The sequence below is a fragment of the Lactuca sativa genome, chromosome 7 (genome assembly GCF_002870075.4).
Source record: "Lactuca sativa cultivar Salinas chromosome 7, Lsat_Salinas_v11, whole genome shotgun sequence".
Taxonomy (NCBI): domain Eukaryota; kingdom Viridiplantae; phylum Streptophyta; class Magnoliopsida; order Asterales; family Asteraceae; genus Lactuca; species Lactuca sativa.
The window spans coordinates 113,588,048-113,595,223 of record NC_056629.2 but is presented as its reverse complement, the minus strand read 5'-3'; positions in this window follow the sequence as shown (position 1 = coordinate 113,595,223).

The window sequence follows — 7,176 nt, the reverse complement described above, 5'->3', positions numbered from 1 at the left end:
CTTCTATCCTAGAGTCTTATAAGCTTTGTTACACTTCTAAACACCAAGAAAACACCCAAGAAAGCCATAATTAAAGGTGTTTACGGTCCAAGATGTTCTTGGACCGTAAACCCTAAAAAGGTTGCCAAAGTGTCCCTATTCTCTTGCCAAACCTTGGGATCAAACCTAGAACCTTACCTTGATGTGTTTAGCACAAAAATACTACCAAAAGACCCATTTTTATGTGTTTACGGTTTGGGGATCTCCCAAAACCATAAACACCCCAAGGTGTGTTTTGATGCCCCATATTTCTTCCTTAAGCCTAGAAACTAGCCTAGACTTTTACCTTGATGTGCTAAGGACTTGAAAACATCATATGACCATAAACCATTATGGTTTACGACCGTAAACCCAAAGGAAAATGGTCCAAAAACCGTAAACCCCATAAAGGGGTGATATGTTGCCCTAATCACTTATTAAGGCTTAAACATAAAGTAGGAATGCTTAGAATGACTTGAAAGGCTTCAAATCTCACAATGGTCAAAGTACCATGAGTTTACGACCGTAAACTCAAGTGGAGTTGGTTACATAACCGTAAACACCCTTAGTTGCCATTTCACTTCCCTTTGATGAATCACATGTGATTCCAACACTTAATCAAGGTGTTTCCTAGTCCCGGAAGGTGTTTCCTTTCATATAGTTGTTTATAAACACTATATTCATGTCAATATGTGTCCTTATATGTCATTTAGGACTTGTTGTGTCTCGGGACTTCATTCGTGGAACTTCTCATCCATACGCGCATACCCGTTTGAATCACCCACATCAGGTGAGTTCATACCCCGTAATGAATCTTTTAACTATTTTAACCGTTTTAGGGGGGGGGGGGGAATACAAGTTGAACACAATGATAATTGTGTAAATGTTTGTTATAAACATCTTTCAATATGTTACTTATGTTATGTATAAGTTGTCAAAACATTTCAAAACTCTTAAAGGTTATGTTACTTTATAGTTATACAAAACTCCGTTTTTAAAGTACAAGCATAACTTAGTAGAGAAACGAGTCTTTTCTGTAACAGTCCAAGTAGAGCATTAGTAAACTATTATAGGTATAGTTTAGGAGAATGCTATTCATTACTTCTAGTACAATGAAGCACACAAAGAGTCAGTCCAGTTCATGAGTCTATACTAATGCAATACGTTTACATAAATACGATATCAATATACGATAACAGAACAGAACATAATAAGGTGCTTTAGCATGGAACAAGTTCATGATCTAACTATACCAATGAATCACAACGCATTGTGATAGTTATATTGGGTATACATGATCATAGTAATGTGGATGTTCGTGGCATGCACTCATGCAGGGGTCGCGTGTAGTTCCTAGAATCTCTTGATAAGGGAGCGTTTAGCATAGGATCTAGCCATCACATTATGCCTTAACCCTCAATTAAGGCAAAATAGTACTAAAAGTAGTCGCTTATTACAAATAATACAGTACTTACACTGTCAATACGAAAATTACAGAAGTATATAAAATTCCAGTTTCAATATTATTAATACCTTTACCATGTGTCATGTTCACATGATCGATGAGGTAGGTTAGATTTACTTAATAATAGTGGTACAGTCGGGTCTTGGTATAAGACTACTTTCAAATCAGTCGGGTCTTGGTACAAGGCTACTCCCAAAAAGTTAGGACCATAATGCTAATCTTATGATTCCTTAATTTATATACCATAGGATACATATATACCAATAGGATCCGACAACTAATAGGATGTGTGCTCTACGCTTCATTTCTTGTCCTTGTTTGGTTGTGGGCTTGGAACGGGTTCACCCAATCTATTATCTACCCGATTCCATATATATTTATGCTTAGTATACATTAAGTCATCATAAGGGTACCAGGTATGGATCAGGTTATAGGACACATAGTCAAGGCACAACTTTTCTAGTACAAAACATGCTTTTCAAAGTCAGTACTTTTGGTATACAAAGCTAGAAACTTCCCAGAAAAGGGTTTAATCCATTTTATTAAACCGATACAAGTTAAAGACTTTAGGTGAGTAACTCTATAACACCTTAGTTTATACACCATGTTTATATATAAAAGTAATACCCAATAGGTAGTTAAATGTGTGTTCTCCGCCTTACTTTCTGTTCCTCGTTGGGTTGTGGACTTAGTGCAGATTCACTCAATTAACTTTCTATCCGATATTAGGTTATATATAGCAGTATAAACTAAGCTATTTATAAAAGTAGTCACTGTGGTCTCCATTTCTACCATAAGAAATATAGTTTTTCTTAAAGAACTTTTCATTAGATATAAAGGAATCATTACAAATAATTCCATGAGTAACAAGTGAATACACCAGGGTTATATATGACAACGATCTAACAACCAATGGGATGTGTGCTGTCCGCCTTACTTTCTGTTCCTCGTTGGGTTGTGAGCTTAGGGCAGATACGTACAATTGATTGTTTGTTTACTCTGAGTCTTATATAACTTGTACTCACTTAGTACCCATAGAAAGGCTTGTAGTGTTATTTTACTTAACTTTCATTCAAGTAGGAAATATAGGATTTTCTAGAGGATCAGGCGAACTTTTCAAAACAGAATTTACAGCTTACGTCACTTGCACATATACATTTTCAACCACATTTTACAGCTTACTCAAATCACAAAAATCTTATGAACTCACCAGCTTAATTGCTGATCAACTCTTTCAAATAACTTGTATTCTCAGGAGACTATTAGACAGGTGCTCGTGCTGGGGATTCAGAAGATGGAGCATTATAGCTTCAAGTCTTGTTTTGTTATTTGCTTGTGACTTCTATGTTTGTGAACACACACATTGTAAACACTTTCTTTATAAATTTAATGGTTGTTCATTACTTGCTTACCATATTCATATCTCGTCATACTAAACATGACGTCCTCCGCCCCCGAACGTTTCCGCTGTTCCGGTTTTGGGGTGTGACACCATTCCATATATATAAAAGTCCATATTTAATTAGTTCATTTTGATCACTTAATTAATTCTAAATTAAGTATTGATCAATACTAATTAAATAATATGATTCCACGTTAATATATTAGAACTTATAATATATTAATATAAATCATAAATATACTATTCTCAAAAGACTATCCATATAAATTGTGTCGGTGAAGTGCAACCCAAATGGACCATGTTGGCCAGGTCAAGTACATACCAAATATAGTTATGGACTTAGACATTAATCCAACAAATGCTCCTAGCGTGCTGCAAGTGCTTAACCTAACTCAGCCCCTTCGTAAGCGGATCTGCGAGGTTATCCTCTGATGATACCCTCTTCACTACGAGGAGTCCTTCTTCTACCCGATGTCGAATAAAGTGATATTTTTTGTCGATATGTCGAGATCTACCATGATCCCTCGGTTCCTTGGTCAAGGCAACCGCTCCTTCATTATCACATAAAATTTCCATGGGCTCCTTTATGGCAGGTACAACTCCAAGGTCTCCTATGAAGTTCTTCAACCATATCGCCTCCTTTGACGCTTCGCTCGCTGCAATGTACTCTGATTCGCATGTTGAATCAGCTACGGTTTCTTGCTTGGAAATTTTCCAAGTCACTGCTCCTCCATTAAGGGTAAAGACCCAGCCCAATTACGAACGATAGTTGTTCCTGTTGGTCTGAAAACTGGCGTCACTATACCCTTGCACCTTTAAGTCATCACTCCCTCCGAGGACTAGAAACCATTCCTTGGTCCTCTGAAGGTACTTAAGAATGTTCTTGACTGTGGTCCAATGCGCTCTGCCAGGGTTCCCTTGATATCTATTGACCATGGTCAAAGCGAATGCCACATCAGGGTGAGTACAAGTCATAACATACATAATCGAGCCAACTGCTGAAGCGTGTGGTACTCGGCTCATTTCTGCTATCTCGACTTCGGTATTCGGGCATTGAGTCTTACTCAACTTGGCATTACTTTGGATTGGTAACTCTCCCTTCTTTGAGTTTTCCATACTAAAACGTTTTAGTACCTTGTCCAAGTAAGTATTCTGACTAAGTCTTATTAGTCTCTTACTTCTGTCTCTCACTATCCTTATTCCTAAAATATAGGAAGCCTCTCTGAGGTCCTTCATAGCGAAGCACTTCCCAAGCCAGGACTTAACCTCCTGCAGTGTCGGGATGTCGTTTCCTATGAGCAGTATGTCATCGACATACAATACGAGGAAGCTCACTATACTCCCACTGGCTTTAACATACACACATGATTCATCCTCGCTTCATATAAACCCAAACTCTTTGACTTTCTCATCGAAGCAAAGATTCCATATGCGAGACGCTTGCTTAAGTCAATAAATGGACTTCTCAAGCTTACACACTCTATTGGGATGCTTCGAATTGATAAAACCCTCTGGTTGAGCCATGTAAACAGCCTCAGCCAACTTCCCATTAAGGAAAGCAGTTTTGATATCCATCTGCCATATTTCATTATCATGAAATGCAGCAATGGCCAACATTAACCTAATAGACTTTATTTTCGCAACTGGTGAGAAGTTCTCATCATAGTTAACTCCGGGAGTTTGAGTAAAGCCCTTCGCAACCAATCGTGCCTTATACGTGTGCACATTCCCATCCATGTCGGTCTTCTTCTTGAAGATCCACTTGCACCCGACCGTCTTACGTCCGGGCACATGGTCAACCAAATTCCAAACTTGGTAGCCGTACATGGACTGAATCTCGCTGTCCATTGCCTCTTTCCATTTTGCAGACTCCGGGCCTGCCATGGCTTCCTTATAGCTGTTAGGTTCATCCAAATTTATTAGTGTACTATCACTAATATATGTGTCCCCTTCTAACTCTTTCAGAACGTCTAAGAGGTAATGACTCGTCAATTGGTTTAACCGGAGTTTCCTCCTTGGGTTGAGCGCCAACATTAGAGGTTCCTTCATCGTTCGACTCTTGAATCTCTTCAAGATCGATTTGCCTCCCACTGTCCCCTTGTCTTATGAGTTCTCGCTCTCAGAAAACCCCTCCTCGCAACGAAGACAACATTGTCACTCGGTCTATAGAAGAGATATCCAAAGAATTTCTGCGGGCAGCTGATGAAAATACATCGCTCTCTACGAGGTTCGAGCTTGTCGTGAGTCTCTCGTCTTACGAAAGCCTCGCAACCCTAAACCTTGATATGTGCCAACGAGGGAGCTTTTCCTGTCCACATCTTGTGAGGTGTTTTGGCAACTTTCTTTGTAGGGACTATGTTAAGGATATGGGCGACAGTCTCTAAGGCATACCCCAGAATGAGATAGGTAGTGAAGAACGACTCATCATGGAATGAACCATGTCTAACAAGGTTTGATTATGCCTCTCAGCCACATCGTTCAACTGCGGTGTCCTAGGTGGCTTCAATTGCGAAACTATTTCACATTCCTTGAGGTTGTCGTGGAATTCAAGACTTAGGTACTCTCCTCCTCGATCGGATCGAAACATATTGATTTTCCTACCCAATTGATTCTCCACTTCTTGTTTAAACTCTTTGAACTTTTCAAAGGTTGCAGACTTGTGCTTGATTAAGTAGATATACCCATATCTACTATAGTCGTTGGTGAAAGTCACATAGAAGCGGTTAGCATCCCTTGTGGTGGATCTAAAGGGCCAACACACATCAGTTTGTATAAGATCCAATAGACTCTCACCCCTTTCATAAGTGCCAGTGAAGGGTGACTTGGTCATCTTTCCAAATAAACAAGATTCGCACACATGATCGTCCCTAAGGTCGAATGACTCCAACACTCCATCCTTTTGGAGTTGGGCTATGCGTTTCTTGTTGACATGTCCAAGACGACTATGCCACAAGCATCCTTTTTCCATACTATTGGAAGAATCCACACATAATACGTCATTTCCTAGGTTATCTACAACCATAACAGTTTCATAAATTCCATTACAAGGCAATGCTTTGAAATATAAAACTACATTTAGATAAGCATAAGTAGAACCTTTCTCATTATCAAATGAATATCTAAATCCTTGTCTAAACAAACCATGAAATGAAATGATGTTTCTTGCCATATCTGGAGAATAGCAACAATTATTTTAATCTAATCCTAATCCATTACTAAGCGCTAGAGAATACACTCCAATCTTGGCGACAGGAGACAATATTATGTTTCCCATGATTAGATTTATCCTTCAACGCTCCACATCCTTATCTCTTCTTAGTCACTGCAAATCATAACATATGTGAAAACCACATCCTATATCAAGAACCCAAGAAATAGCATGTGATGAATCATTAGATTTAATTGTGTAAATACCTGCGAAAGATGGCTTGATCTTCCCATCCGTGATGGCTTGCAGATATTCCGGGTAGCTTCTCTTCCAATGCCCTATCTTGTGGCAGTGGTAGCACTCTGCCTCCTTCGGGTTAGAGTTGGGCTTAGCAGAACCAACTTTGGTTCCACGAGAAGAGGTACCATCTTGGGATTTTCCCTTGTGGTGGCTCTTTGAAGGAGCCTTCCTCTTCTTGCCCCTCCCTTGCCCAATGACCAAAACAGGAGCAGCGGTTGGAATGGGAGTTGATGTGACAGACTTATCCTTGAGATTGCTCTCAGTAGTCCTAAGAAATCCTTGAAGCTTGCTCATGGTGACCCCTTCCTTATTCATGTGCTAGGTCACGCAGAACTGGTTGTAGCAGGGAGGCAAGGAGTGAAGGATAATGTCAATTTCCAGCTCTTCATCAAAGTTAACATTCAACTTAAGCAGGTGATCAACATATCTCTGCATCTTTTGCAGATTATCGGTAAAAGACTCTCCATTATCCATTTTGGCAGTGATCATCGAAGTGATGATCTCATGACATACTCTTTGTCCTTGTAACGAGTGACCATTCGGATGTTACGGACCCAATCATTGAAATTGGACCCGTCAAAGATCACTCTCCCACACAAGTTCATGAGTGAGAACGAGTCGGATGAGGCTGAGCCTGAAGCGTTGTTGTTGTTTGAGTTCGACATCTGAAATAGAAAAGAACAAAGTTTGATTAGAAATGAATCCCTAATTAAACACCCAAAATGAGAAATTAGGGCTAGGATCTAACAACATTATTTACATATTAGAAAAGGGATGCCATAATCTAACATGCAAATAATTTGAAGGTAAGTGAATGACGATTCACTAATTCTCCACCATGAA